The following is a 15627-nucleotide window of genomic DNA, read 5'->3' as shown; positions in this document are numbered from 1 at the left end:
TTTACCGAGTCAAAAGTCTTTTTGGCGTCAAGGCTGAGGACAATGGACTCTGTATTATTTTTACTCATATGTTCGACCAGGTGCAAAACTTGCCTCACATTGTCATGAGTCTGTCTGTTTTTCACAAAGCCTGTCTGGTCAGTATCAATTAGATCAAGGATTATATCCTCTAGTCTTTTTGCCAGTATGGAGGCATACAATTTATAGTCAACATTTAAAATTGATACTGGTCTATATGAACTGCATTCTGTCTTATCTTTACCTGCCTTTGGGAGTACAGATATTATTGCTTGTCTCCATGAGGTCGGTATATCTCCCCCTTTAAGTATATAGTTGAGTGAGTTTTATACCACTCCCCTGGATATCCATATGTCCCAGGTACATTATTCGTTTTGAGCCTGAAGATAGCCTGATCTATCTCCTCTTTTGTTATTTCTCCGGTCATTGATTAATTTTGTCCAGTGCCAATGGAGGATAGGTCTAATGATTCTAAAAAATTTGGTAATTGTTACAGGTTCAACACCCCTGGGTTGAGTATAGATCATTATAACATCTTTCAAAACACTGTTGTATTTCCTCTAATCTATGACTTATCTCACCAGTATGAAAATCTTTGATTTTGTGGATAGACCTTTCTGCTTGCTGCTTGTGTATTCACCAAGCCAGTAATTTCTTGGCTTTAGGTCCATTCTCATAGTATTGTTTTTTTCATAGATTTGACCTTCATCACCACTTGATCATCATATATCTTGTTTATCTCCTGAAATAAGAGAGGATCATTAAGTTCCATATGCTTAGTTTCTAAATATTTTAAGTCTGTTAACTTTCTCTGCTTTTCCTTTTTCTTTAAAGACCACAATATGAGTTTCCCTCTGATAACTGCTTTAGCAGCATCCCATAGGAGATACTTCCTCATTATTGTTGTATTCCAAATAATCTTTACATTCTTGCTCAATATATTTCTTATATCGCAAATCATTTAGAAGGTTGGTATTAAGTCTCCAAGTAGTATTTTTAGCTTTATTATCTAAGTGTAGGGACAGGTATACATCAGCATGGTCAGAAATATCTTTAACTTAACTTAATTCTATGCCTATCCATTTTAAACATAAAAAAGTAATCAATGCTTGAATGGACATTGTGTGGGTGTAAAATAAAAGTGAACTGCTTTTGTACTGGATGGAGTTATTGCCAAATGTCATACCATACCAGCTTCCTTAAGAATTTTTTTAATAAGTATTGTCTCTGAGTTTGTTCTCTTGTTTGCATTTGTAGAGTCAAGAGTAGGCTGTAACTGCATATTCCAGTCTCCACCACAAATCAGGACACCAGAGGACTCAGTAGCTATCATATTGAATATTTTCTTAAAAAACATCTTATCATTTCATGGTGGCCTATAAAAATTCAACAGTGTTACTTGTTTATGATCAAGAAGTCCCTTAACCAGGATATAACGCCCCTCCAAATCTGTGACTTCAGCCGAGAGCTGGAAAGTGACTTTATTTGAGATTAATATTGCCACCCCTCTTGCATGCATGTTCCTGTACAAGGAATAATATGTGTTTTTAAATCCCAAATTTTTATTTCTAATGTTCCTTGTTAGAAAGATTAGTTTCTTGCCAAAAAATTATATCTTGTCTTTCCCTCTTCATCTTAGCTATCAATTTAGTTCTTTTAATACAATTGTGCAACCCATTAACATTCAGAGTGACTACCCTGTACTCCTGATAAGAGGTTTCTTCGTTAGTCTTTCGTATGTCTGCTTTATGCTCCCTCGTTAACTTTAACCCATAAACTTCTGTCTGTGCTATAAAATAAAACTGTGAACATTTAAATGTAACAAAAAAGACTTCCATAGTTGAGGTTTCAAAAGAACTTCTCAGTGGGGAGGGGAGACCTGCTTTAAAAGTAGGGACCCTCCAGATGTGAACTGATATACTCTTGTGAGTAATTCCAGTGCACATAGTTAGTCAGTCGCCAATCATCTCCCAGACATGTTGATCATAGTTTAAGCCAATTGTCTTCCTTTAGGACCAGGTACTGTAGAAAGGTCTAACTGTAGCTGAACCGTATTCCCTCACCGAAAAAATAACATTACCTCTATTACATCTAGGATATGAGCTAGAGCAGGAACATGTTATACTGCAAACTTTTAACAATCTTGATGTACATCAGACTTTGTCAATCAGCAGTCCCAAATACATTGACTGATCAAACTGAGCCAGGGATTATCGTTAACCCTCACACAGTCCTCTGTTTACACATGGACCACTCAAGTGGGACTTGCGATGCAGCTGAATCTCAAGAGATTTTCCCAGGCTCGCTCCCGGTGTTTGTTGCGGTTCCCAACACTCCCCCAGGAGTTTTTCTTTGGACTCTCCATCCCTGCTGATCCAGTGTGGTTGGAATGTTGGTCGGTGTTTTTAAGCAGTCCATTCCTCACTAAGTCGTCCGCTGCCTCTCTCGCAGTATTGTAGGTAATCAAGCCATCTTCAAAAAAGACTTGAAGCTTAGCGGGCAGGAGTCTGGAACTGCAACCCTTTTTCCTTAAGCATATTCCATACTCCCTCGGCTCCTTCAGGAATCCCATGTATGCAAAGATTGTTTCTCCTCGACCAGGCCTCTAGGTCGGTAAGTTTGGCCTGAGTTTCTTCCTGAGTTCGTAAAGTGTGACAAAGCACCTCTTTTGCTTCAGGGCTCCAATCTTCGAAGTCACTCACCCACTGTTCAACTTTTTCCACCCAGCGCACGGTATCTTTCAGCTCCATGACATTTTCGCTTAGATTCTTGTTAACTTCTTCCCTGAGGTTTCCCAGGTCTTCCAACATCTCTCTTTTAAACTTGTCACAAAAATTGTTCAGCTCCATCCTAACATCGGAGCAAACAGCCTTTATTTCATGCTTGTTTGGAGTAATTCCATAGCTTTGTGTTCATCATTGTTGTCCATGTTGGTAGAACCTTCTTCTGTTTCAACTGTTATTTTCTCATCTATATTGTGCCTCAATGGTAACTTAGTACCCCTGGTCCTCCTATGCTTGTCCCCCTCCATAGACTTTTCAAAATTTCTAATTTAACCAAGGAAAGACCAAACTGTCTGGGAGCACTCAGATTATGCCACTGCACATCTCAACGCCGGAAGTCTTGAAAGCACTAAAGTCTTGATATTTAGTACAAAAACGATGTGATGATGATGTTTGATGATGTTTACTTTTATTAATTTAATAATCAGGCAAGTTAGTGCTGCGTAATAATATATGAATATGAATGAATATAGATATGTGTATCTTTTAAAGGAATTGAAGGCACCTCACACTGGTGTCAGCACTGAGGGAAGAGAGGCCACTTCTGCTAACTGGAACTGGTTTGAAGCTATGGATGAGGTGATGGGGCAGAGACCGTCTATAATCCCACCAAACCTCATCTCTTCATCCATGGTATCAACCGCTGCAGCAGTGGTCTCTACTCCTGAGACAGAAGGAAGTGTGAGTCAGAGTGGCTCACATTCCTCAGGGAGTTCCAGGAGAGAGGGGGAGAGGGGAAAATAGAGGGGAACAAAGGGAGAAGAAGAGGTAGAGAGAGGCCTTAGAGAGAGAGGAGGGAGAGAGGAAATAGAGAAGAAGAGAGAAGGCAAAGTGAAAGAAAGGACAGAGATTGGGGAGAATAGGTGAACAGCAAAACAAGGTAGGAACAATGATAAAGAGAGGAGAGGGAGAGAAAGACCTAAGACTCATGAAAATGTTGGAAATGTTCAGCCCAAAAAGTAAAAGAAAGAAGTTTGCAGTGTTTCTTCTGTGATTGTTTTAGCATTAGGGTTAGCATTTTTTCAGAGAGACAGAGAGACAATAATGATATAATAATGAAATAAAATAAATTATTAAATTAGTTACGGAAGCACACATAAGACCCAGAGGTAGAGCAGTGTATTCTGATGCTTGACTTGATGTGTTCATGAAGCTGATTCCATGCACCAGACTGTAAATTATGTAAATTGAAACACCTATATACATGTATTCATCAGGGTTGGATAACATTGAAACTGAAATGATGAAAATCACACAACTCTAACAACAACTAACCCTAACCCAATTTAACCCTGGAGTGGCACTCCAAATGCCCTCTCCACCACACACCTTGTCCTGGACAGCCTTGTGTTGTACCTGGGCTAAACAGTATTTCAGACAGGCTCATGGAATGGCATCGTCAGGCAAATGGGCTGAACCAAACAGGGATACCCTCCATCACCTATGAGACACCATCCTGGAGAAGGGTACGATCTCACATTGTGCACACAGCCAGAAAAGCCCACGGTGACATCCAGAAAGTGACCCATATGGTCACAGATGGTTTGGAACTGGATGAAGTGGAATAGATTCTGATCAAAGTAGTCCACTGCAAACCATCCAGATGGTAAAATCTGCACATGGCCCCATCTATGCTCCCTACCACCTTGATGAAGGCTGGGGAACCAGACAGCTGCTGCAACGTAGCCCCAGCGTCAGCTCATCACCTTGGATGCCCTTGCTGACCCAATGTACCATGTCATGACATGTGGTGCAGGGAATGTCAAAGGCCTCTGACACAACCCAAACGGAGGTGGTTGCTTCAGTCACCTCCCTCAAAATACAGGCACAACAGGGGGGACATGAGAAATTACCTGGAATTATAGCCCTTTTGAAACAACCTGTAAAAATATTGAATATATTAAATATTTCAGATTGACTATTTATTGACTGACTATTTATTTATTTATTTATTACTATTGACTATTTATTCTTATAAGTTATTTGTCTGTTTGATAATTTTAATTAAATTATTTGTGCTTATTTGTTACTTGTTTATTATTTATAGATATCTATTGATGATCAATCAATATCTATGAACATGAAATGAGGTGTTTTTCACTTTAATAAATGTATTTGATATTTTGATGGATGAAGATTAAATGATCAACACTTTAAAGATTAATTCATAAGAGATCTCTGTAATATAAACAAGTGCACAGACACAGAGAGTAATTTAAAGGAGTATTTCTCACATTCTCGCCCCTCGACAGTTATTTACTGGTAGCTAGTGAGCTGGTTGAAAGTTGATAGTGTGTGAATAGGTACTTTTGAGTGAAATCCAAAATTCAAGCACATCTGAATTATGTACCACAGGAGACAAGCTGTTGTCCTCCGTTGTCTCTGCGATGACACAGTGTCCACAGTGGCGTAACCCTAACCCTTGCAGTCTAGGTCTGTAGCAGGATAACTAAGGTAAAAATCAGACACATGCTGACTCTAAAGGATGCTGAAAAACTAGTTCATGCATTTGTTACCTTTAGACTGGACTGTAATTCTTTATTATCAGGACGTCCCAGTAATCCCTGATTCCTAGAATTTCTAAGAGTTGAATGGGAGGCAGAGAGCCTTCAGCTCTGCCTCAACGATCAATAGTATATACAGCTGTTCCTGGTCTCTCTCTCTTCTCTCCCATCATGTACTGAGTAAGCTGATGATATCCAGTCCTAATACGGCTGTATTAGTTGATTATCAATGCTCCCTTGATCCCTTTACAGATTGCCTCTAATTTTATGATGGTCTTTAAACACACACACACAAACACACACACACACAACGGTGATAAGATCCCACAGACAACCCTTATAAACTCCAACTAAATTCCAGCTAAACCCTCACACAGACACATACTCATTCTCCGAGAACAGGGTATTACATAAAAGCCAATAATTTATTTTCAGTCATTTTTAAAGAATGCAGAGGTCTGCTTGCTTTTTGACTGACATGTTTATTTCCAGTTAGAGCTGCTCATCTCTGATAGGAATACTTGCATGCTATCAGACCCATAAGTGGCCTGTGTGGCGAGTGGAGGGGTGGAAAAGGGTGTACCGACAACGCCACCTGAGGAATTTCGCCCCAGGAGATAGTTTATATGAGATGGTTATATGGTTAGATGGTTAAATTTACTATACACAGGTCTACACAGGTCCATATACCACGGGCAGAGACGTATTTGGAAAAGTAGAAAAATAGTTTATTTTACAACCAATTAAAATATCACTGGAACAGTACTGGCTCGTAATTACGTACTGGGGCCACAGAGCGGAATGAACAGGGCCGTGGAGGCTACGGCGGCCCAAAATCAAATCAAGAGGGAGGAATAACTAACCAAAAACACCCGTGACACTGCAAACACACACACCCACAAGGGGTTCGTGAAGAAAATACCACCACCAGGAATTGGGTCGCCGCCTGGCTCTCCGCACCTGTCCGCAAAGACAAGAAAGCAAGTTATAAAACTGGCCTCCCAGTTAATATGGCCCTTGATTGCTACCTAACACTCTTACACACACACGCACACACAAACACACACACACACACACACACAATATACTTTAAGTAATTAAAAACAACGAAACAAACCATCAAACAAAGGTAAATAATGTTCCTTAAACAACAAACAGTCAATAATATTCAACAAATTAAACAAATTAATACAAAATAAATCTTTTCAAGGTTGATTAATGAACTAAACAGAATCCTTAAAGTAGCAATAGGCCCTGACACCAGCTCTATGAAGAGCCTTAGTACGTCGCTTCCCCACAGCTCAGAAGAGCTGAGGAGTCAAAACAGCTTCAGTGAGCCAAAACAGTCAGGGTGAACCAAATGCAGCCAAAACAGCAGTGGGTCCAGGAAATGGTGGCTTTAATAGTTTCTGGGCCTCACCAGCAGGGCATTACAGAGCGCCGAGAGGTCACGTGGGGACTGCGCCACAACGCCGACAGTCCCCCAGCAGGGCAGCTCAGCCCCGTGACTCCAGCAGTCCGCCACACCATGCGCCGAAGGAGAGCGTGCGTCGTTCTGGCGACACGCCAAAGACGCACTGATGCTGGGCACGCTGCACTGAGCTGAAGGGCAGAGGGTGCGTTATTATGGCAAAACGCTGAAGACGCTCTGGTGCCAGCCCGCCACACGGCTTCACCACGCCACTCCAGGCCACAGCCACCACCACGGACGAGCGGAACAGGAAGAGAGAGGGCGCGCCAGGTGTACCCAGGCCCCTATATATAAAGGTGCGCTCCCCGCCTACAAATCAGTGCCACAGGGTGACACAGTGCCCCACTGTGAGGAGGAGTAAGCCATGCTCCGGCCACACCTGTAAGTTAGATCCTAGCTTAGATGTTACCTAAAATGACAATATCAGCAACCAAATAATAGGAAGCTTGACTGACTATAATTGCAAGCTGCTCATTGATATATTCGCATTCGTCTCCCATGCTAACAAAAAATTACGATTGTTTTGATTAGATTTTTTTTTTTTCTCTTTTGGTGCTGACTTTCTAAAACAGCAATTAAGCACAGCACAAAATGTAAAGCAGTTCGAGATTAGCGCCAGTGGTAATATCAAAAGAGATGCTGTGAAAGCCTGGATTTCCCTGGTTAGGTAGGAAGTGTGCCAGCTGGACTGAGTAATCTGTCCGTCCATTGGCCACTCATTTATCTTTTTGCCTTTGTTTTTGAGGTAATCCTGGGTGGAGACATGCTTCTCTGGTGGGGGTAAGCATTTCAGGTCTTTGGCTGAGGTTCACTGCAGTTTTGCTTTTATAGCTGCCTAGAGCTCAGCAGGCCTCAGAAGGTACTCAGGCTTTAGAAAAGGTTTGGGAGGTACCAGGGGCTTAGTTTTACTTGTCAGTGCACTCCGGGGCTGCTTGCTGTGCTGAGCAGTGTGTGATGTAGTAAGTTAGGTGGTTTTAAGTTGGTGTTCTGTTCAAGTGTCCATGATCCTAACTTTTTGTGTCGTGCAGCTTTTGTAATGTCAAGTGGTGGTGTGTAACTTGACTTTGTGTAGGCTAGTTCTCCCTGAGTTTGTGGTTGTTTTAGTTGTTATTTACTGGCAGTTTCTATTTGGGTAACGGGATCTGCTTGAGTAATTTGTGCTACATTAGTAGCTTGATGGGTTGTTTCTACTCCTACTTTTGTGATTATGGTTTTGCTAGCTAGTAGGCTGAGAGAGCATTTGTGATTTTGGCTGCTTTTCTGTTTTATGGGACATTTTGTGCTGTGCATTACATGCACATTGGTTAAAATTTCAGATTTCAGGTGCAGTTAACCATTTTGCATCTAAGAATGTTATCTAGTATGACACCCCTTGATGACTTTCTTAGTGCACCTTTGGAGGAGTTGCTTGAGCAATTCACTAAAGACCAGCTTCTAAAACTTGCATCATTATGGCACTGAGATTGCCAGTAGTGACAAATGACTAAAAGAGTATTAAGGAAGCTCTTACGGCTATTCTAACTGAAAATGGTATTCTAAAGCCTGTCCCTCCACCAATATCTCAACAAAGTACATCTCACATGTCACATGCTGCCATTGAGCTGTGGTTTAAAGTACTGGCTTTAGGTGGCTCACCTGGTAGAGCATGTACCATTAATGCTTAGTCCTAACTGCTGCAGCCTGGGTATCAAATCTACCCCATGACCCTTTGCTGCATAATCATTGTCGTGTCATTGAGACAAGCAAAGAGAGCAGCTACTAAAAGAGAAGCAAATGCAGAGCATGAGCATTAGCTTAAGTAACTGGAACTTGAGGATGCTACCCTACTGAGACCCACCAATGTTGAATCATTTGGGTTTGATATAGTCAGAAATATAAGATTAGTTCCTCCTTTTGTAGAGAAAGATGCTGAAAAGTACTTCCCTCATTTTGAACATGTGGCCACAATCTCAAACTAGTCTAACCATGCCGAGACACTGCATTTGTAAAGTGTTCTAATAGGAAAAACACAGAGAGCTTACTCTGCTTTAAGCATTGAGCAAAACAAGAATTGAGACAGTTAAAAGGTGCTATACTGAGAGCTTATGAGCCAGTTCCTGAGGCTTACCGCCAATGCTTTAGGAGCCTGAGTAGGCTCAACTAGAAAACTTATGTTTGCTAAGTTTGCTAAGGAAAAGGAACCCTCTTTAGTAGATGGTGCACATCCAGAAGGTAGAGACTATGGAAGATCTTAGACAACTAATCTTCCTTGAATAATTTAAAAAATGCCTGCCTGATGTCATTTGTACATGCTGTATCTAAATGAGCAGAAAGTGACAACTGTTAACAAAGCTGCTGTTTTAGCATACAAGTTGTTGACACACAAGATTCTTTTGACAATGGACAGAGTGAGCGAAAGTGAAAAATAGGGTGTCACAGAGCTCGGATTCCCACTGTTCCTTCCTCTGTCCCTTTCACTAGAAAGTTGGCAGCAGGAAGTACTTCCTCAGAAAAGACTTGCTTCTAATTACTTCTAAGAAATCTGGTGATCTCATTGCTGATTGCCCGGTCTCTCTTTAGCAAGAAACAAAAAACCTCTAAAAACTGTTTAGCACTACTCTTCTTTACAGCTAGAGAGGTGACCCAAGGGTACCTTGGTTTTAGTCCAGCTCAACTTTTGAAACTGTTGAAGAAAAATGGTTGGCAAACCAGCCTCCTCCAACCTTTTGGACTTTGTGTGTAATTTCACATCTAAGCTTAGCAAAGCATTTGAAATAGCCAGGCAAAACTTGGAGGAAGGCCAAGAAAGGATGAAGGGATGATACAATAAAAGGGCAAGGTATCAAGTGTTTTCTTCAGGGGGCAAAGTACTAGTGCTTTTGTCACTGCCAGCGTCCGTTTTGCAGGCTCAGTACAGTGGACCATATGTGATTCAGCATCAGGTTGGTGAATGTGATTATTTGGTTAAGACCATAGATCGGATGTGTAAAACACGTTTATGTCATGTTAACCCTTCTGAAACCCTACTGAGAGAAACCCTGCTATGCTCTCAGTAGTGAAGATTGCTGCTATATTAAACACTGTGGTCTCTGTGGGTGGGAAGGGCATGATAATGTTGTTAATCAAGAAATATCTCTAAGGGTAGGCTGCCAAATTCTAAAATCTTGGCCAGTTTGGAAGTCCATGTCTCTTTTCTGGACCCTTTGTACCGTTCAGACATCACTGAGTTGATTGTAAAACGTCCTGCCCTTTTTTCTGATGTGCCAACACACACAAATATCCTTCAGCATGATATTGATGTAGAAGATGCTGCTCCTATTAAGCAACATCCTTACAGGGTGAATCCTGTTAAGTGTGAGCTTATGCATAAGGAAGTGGACTACATGTTACAGCATGGCATTGCGGAATCAAGTGCGAGCTCACTGAGTGCCCCATGCCTGCTTGTGAAGTCCAATGAAACACATTGCTTTTACACTGACTTTCATACGGTCAACTCTGTCACCAAGCCAGATTGTTACCCTCTTCCTTGTTTGGATGACTGTATTGACAGAATGGGGTCTGCAGCCTTTGTCACCAAATTAGACCTCCTAATGGGCTACTGTCAAATCCCATGCCCAAGATGCGGAATGCACCAGCTACATTTCAGCATCTGGTCAACAAAGTGTTGAAAGGGGATACAGATTGACCTTCCATCTGGCCACTCTACCATACAGGCCTGATTGGTGGAGTGCTGCAGAAATGGTTGTCCTCCTGGAAGGTTCTCCTCTCTCCACAGAGCAACGCTGGAGCACTGTCAGAATGACCATCAGGTTCTTGGTCACCTCCCTGACTAAGGCCCTTCTGTCCCGATCACTCAGATTGGCCGGGTGGCCAGCTCTAGGAAGAGTCCTGGTGGTTCCAAACTTCTTCCATTTACAGATGATGGAGGCCACTGTGCTCATTGGGATCTTCAATGCTGCAGAATTTTTTTTGTACCCTTCCCCAGATCTGTGTCTCGATACAATCCTGTCTCGGAGCTCTACAGACAATTCCTTGGACTTCATGGCTTGGTTTGTGCTCTGACATGCACTGTCAACTACATGACTTTATATAGACAGGTGTGTGCCCTTCCAAATCACATCCAATCAACTGAATTTACCACAGGTGGACTCCAATCAAGTTATAGAAACATCTGAAGGATGATCAGTGGAAACAGGATGTACAAAATGTGGAAAAAGTGAAGTGCTGTAAATACCTCCCAGATGCACTGTACTCTCATGCTGGAAATGGATGTGTGCAATGCTGTGATCTGTGTTTCTGTATTTAATGCTTTAAAACTGTATTAGCAGCTATCAGAAGCATGTATTTTTACTGTGAACATTATTTGTCATGCCTCAGCTGGATAGCTGAGTTCTTTTTTGTTTCCCCCAGTGTTCTTTGTCTTGTACTTCCTGTTTTATTCTGATACTCACCTCTTATCTCATTTCAGGTTCTTCACTTCCTGCCCTCATGTGTCTTCCCCTTGTGTGATTACCTGCCCTGCCCTAATGTGTTGCACCTGTGTCTCATTGTCTTCCCTCTCCCAGAGTATTTAGTCTCAGTGTTCCCTTCCTTCTGTGCCAGTTCGTCTTGTTCCTTGTGACTACGTTCCAGCCTTTTTTCCCCGTGAGCCTGATTAGTTCCTTGTCTTGTTTTTGGTTTTTGACCCTGCCTTTGCCTGCCGATTTGGATACCTTTGCTTCGCTGACTGATCACCCATGTACCTACTTTGCCTTTATTAAAGGACTTATTGTGAACTTGCAAACTGTGTCTGTCTGCATCTGAGTCCGAGCCATGGTTCAGACCTGACATTATTAGCATGTCTTGTAAAAGTTATAGACATTTCTGTGCAGAAATAGTAACTTCATTCATGAGTAGTAGTTTCAGCTGCATGACACCAAGGTTTCTGACTGTAGCACTGGAGGCCAAGGTAATGTCATCCAGAGTCAGTATATTATCACATAGTGTATCTCTGAGGTGTTTTGGGCCAATTACAATAACTTCAGTTTTGTCTGAATTTAAGAGTAAGAAATTTCTGGTCATCCAGGTTTTTATGTCCTTAAGACACACCTGAAGCTTGGCTACCTGGTTAGTCTCACCTGGCTTCATGGATAAGTACAGCTGGGTGTCATCTGCGTAACAATGGAAATTTATCTGGTGCCTCCTAATAATGTTTCCTAGAGGAAGCATATATAGACTGAAAAGTATTGGTCCTAGCACAGAACCTTGTGGAACTCCATGACTGACTTTTGTGATGACAGAAGAGTCATTATTAACATGAACAAACTGGAGTCTATCTGACAAATATGACTTAAACCAGCTTAGTGCGGTTCCTTTAATGCCGACCATATGGTCTAGTCTCTGTAATAGAATCTTATGATAGATGGTGTCAAATGCAGCACAAGATCTAGCAGGACAAGTATAGAGACAAGTCCATTGTCTGAGGCTATGAGGAGATCATTGGTAACCTTAACCAGAGCTGTTTCTGCGCTATGATGGACTCTAAAACCTGACTGAAAATCTCCCAATAAACCATTTCTGTGCAAATAATCACATAACTGGTTTGCAATGACCTTCTCAAGGATTTTGGAAATAAAGGGGAGGTTGGATATAGGTCTATTATTGGCTAAAACATCTGGATCATGAGTAGGCTTTTTAACTCGAGGTTTAATTACTGCAACTTTAAAAGCCTGCGGTACATAACCAGTTGATAAAGATAAGTTAATCAGACTTGATATAGAGGTGTTGATTAAAGGAAAAACCTCTTTGAACAGCCTTGTTGGAACGGGGTCTAGAAGACAAGTCGATGGTTTAGATGAAGAAACTGTTGAAGCAAGCTCGGAGAGATGTACAGGAGAAAAACAGTCAAAATATGAACCAGTTACAGTGGACTCTGAGGCTGCTGAACTGGACAGTACATCTGAGCCAGCTGTGGGGAGGAGATGGTGAATTTTTTCTCTAACAGAGACCATTTTATTTGTAAAGAAGCTCATAAAGTCATTATAACTGAGGGCTAAAGGTATAGATGGATCAACAGAGCTGTAGCTGTCTGTCACCCTGGCTACAGTGCTAAACAGCCTTCTCTGACTCACTACCTTCTTCCTCAGAGGGGCTACTGTATCTAGTGTTGCACGCAGTGAGGCTACAGTACCGTGAACAAGATCATCAACCTGTGTGGATGTGAAGTTAAGAGAGCCGTTCCCTACTGCATTGATACATGGCAGTGGGCTAAGTACTGATGGGATTCTTTCTTTAAATTTGCTACTTTTTTCCCAGATGCTGTGTAGTCCATGACTGAAAACTCAAATGTTAACAGAAAATGGTCAGATAAAAGAGGGTTTCTGGGGAATACTGTTAGATATTCAATGTCAATCCCATAAGTCAGAACCAGATCAAGGGTATGGTTAAAAGAGTGAGTGGGTTCATTAACATGCTGAGAGAAGCCAGTTGAGTCTAATAATGAATTAAATGCAATACTCAGGCTGTCACTTTCAACATCTACATGAATGTTAAAATCACCCACTATGATGACTTTATCTGTGCTGAGAACTAACTCAGATAAAAAGCCTGAGAACTCAGATAAGAACTCAGAGTAAGGGGCAGGTGGACAATATACAGTAACTAGTAGGACTGGTTTTTGTGTTTTCCAGTTAGTGTGTGACAGACTAAGAATAAGGCTTTCAAATGAATTATGATTAACCTTAGGCTTAGGATTTATTAATAAATTGGAGTGATAAATGGCTGCCACCCCTCCTCCTCGGGCTGTGCTTCGAGGGATATGAATGTTAACATGAGTGGGGGGTGTTGATTCATTCAAACTAACATATTCATCCTGCTGCAGCCAGGTTTCAGTCAGACAGAGCAGATCAATGTGATGATCAGTTATCAGATCATTGACTAGTAGAGATTTAGATGAGAGTGATCTGATATTCAATAATCCATATTTAATTTTCCTATTATTTGGTTCTGGAATAACAGTTGTGTTAATTTTTATTAGGTTTTCATGTCTAACTCCTCCTCTGTTCACTTTTGATTTATTACATTTAAATTTAGGTGGTCGGGGGACCGACACAGTTTTTAGGGGGTGAATGGCAGGCGACCGCTCTAAGAGAGGCGCAGAGAAGAGTGTAAGACTGCGACTCTGCCTCCTGGTCTCAACTCTGGTTTGTCATGGCTTTGGCTTTCTAATAAACTCAGTGAGATTTCTAAATAAGAGGACAGCTCTATCCAGCGTGGGATGTATGCCGTCTTGTCTAATCAGACCAGGTCTTCCCCAGAAAGTCTGCCGGTTATCAACAAAGCCCATATCATTAGCGGAACACCACCTCGATAACCAGTGGTTGAACGATGACAAGCAGCTGTACATGTCATTGCTGGTCAGGTTGGGTAGGGGCCCAGCGAAAACTGTTTTAGTACAAGTACACACCGACTCCACATTAATCTTAGTGATCTCCGATTGGCGTAATTGGGTGTCATTAGTGCCGACGTGCATTACAATCGTACTGTATTTACGTTTATCCTTTGCCAGCAGTTTCAGGTTTGATTCAGTGTCGCCTGCTCTGGCCCCAGGAAACATTTGACTATGGCTGCTGGTGTCGCTAACTTCACGTTTCTCAGAATAGAATCACCAATGACCAGAGTTTCTTTCCCAGCGGGTGTGTCGCTGAGGGGGGAGAACCTGTTAGAAACGTGAACAGGTTGGTGGTGAGCCGTGAGCTTTTGTTTAGGACTAAGCCTCTTCTTGTTACGAACAGTCACCCAGCCGCCCTGACCTCCTGGCTGCTCAGGAGCTGCTGGGGGAAGAGAAGGAGCTACAGAAGGAGCTACACTGGGTTGGTCCGCACCAGCTACTGGGGGCTGGCTAACTGGAGAAGCTAAAGATGTGGTTTCCATGGTGCGGAGCTGGGATTCCAAATCATTGAGCCTCACCTCCATAACTGCAAACAAACTACATTTATTACATGTACCATTACTGCTGAAGGAGGCAGAGGAGTAACTAAACATGAAGCAGGCTGAGCAAGAGAGAGCAGGAGAGTGAGAGGGAGAGAGAGAAGCCATCGCTAACTGCTAAGCTAAAGTGGTAAACAGAGCTAGCGTGTAAACAGCTGTGTTTTAATGAAAATCTCACTGAGAGAAGGAGAGAGCTAAGAGTGATCAAACAGAAGTTCAACAGTACAACAGATAATTAGCGGTTATATACAAAAATACAACTAGGATCAGCTGAATTCAGGGAGAGCATCAACACACACAACACCACCAGCAACTGGAAGTGACACAATACGCTTACCGCAGCACATTGCACTATTACAAGTTTATATAACAATAGTAATGTTGAATGGCACAAAATGGTGTTTCATTTGTTGTCATGGGACAAAATGTTTATGTGGAATGTTTTATTATTTGTATTTTGAATATTGAAAGAAGCTCTTCTTGTTTAGGTACTCTAGAAAATCACAACAATATTGCCACTATACAATCACTTGTTTGTTTCTAGTAGAATGTGTAGAAAAGGGACTTGATGTCATTATAATGTGAAAATGTATTTAACATCAGTCTTTTGTGATAGAAAAAAGGAAAATACTCTCATGCTGCAGATGTGAATGCTTGAAGTTGCATAACACACTGGTGATGACGGCTGTGTGTTTTTGTTGATTTTCACCAGATATTTGAGCTCAAGATTAAAGAGTACCAGAGTAAAGAGCAAGTCCCTTGTGGTTGTGCCATCCTTCCTGCACCATAGACAGAAAGGGACACATCCATCCACAGATGAACACTAACTGTTACAGAGGCATACAACCATGAGGTGATAATTCTTTTTATATATATATATATATATATATATTTAAAATAGGGA

General features: G+C 41.6%; 1 pseudogene; it reads right to left on the bottom strand.

Annotated features, from left to right (window-relative positions):
• Positions 1-11846: 11846 nt before the first annotated feature.
• LOC139615326 (uncharacterized) lies at positions 11847-15575 on the bottom strand (annotated as a pseudogene).
• Positions 15576-15627: the final 52 nt, after the last annotated feature.

Source organism: Trachinotus anak, unplaced genomic scaffold, assembly GCF_046630095.1.
Source record: "Trachinotus anak isolate AG129_WGS33_773 ecotype Australia unplaced genomic scaffold, CSIRO_AGI_Tana_v1 ptg000048l, whole genome shotgun sequence".
Taxonomy (NCBI): domain Eukaryota; kingdom Metazoa; phylum Chordata; class Actinopteri; order Carangiformes; family Carangidae; genus Trachinotus; species Trachinotus anak.
Note: the sequence above shows the minus strand (reverse complement) of the source record. Positions and strands in the feature narration are given on the sequence as shown.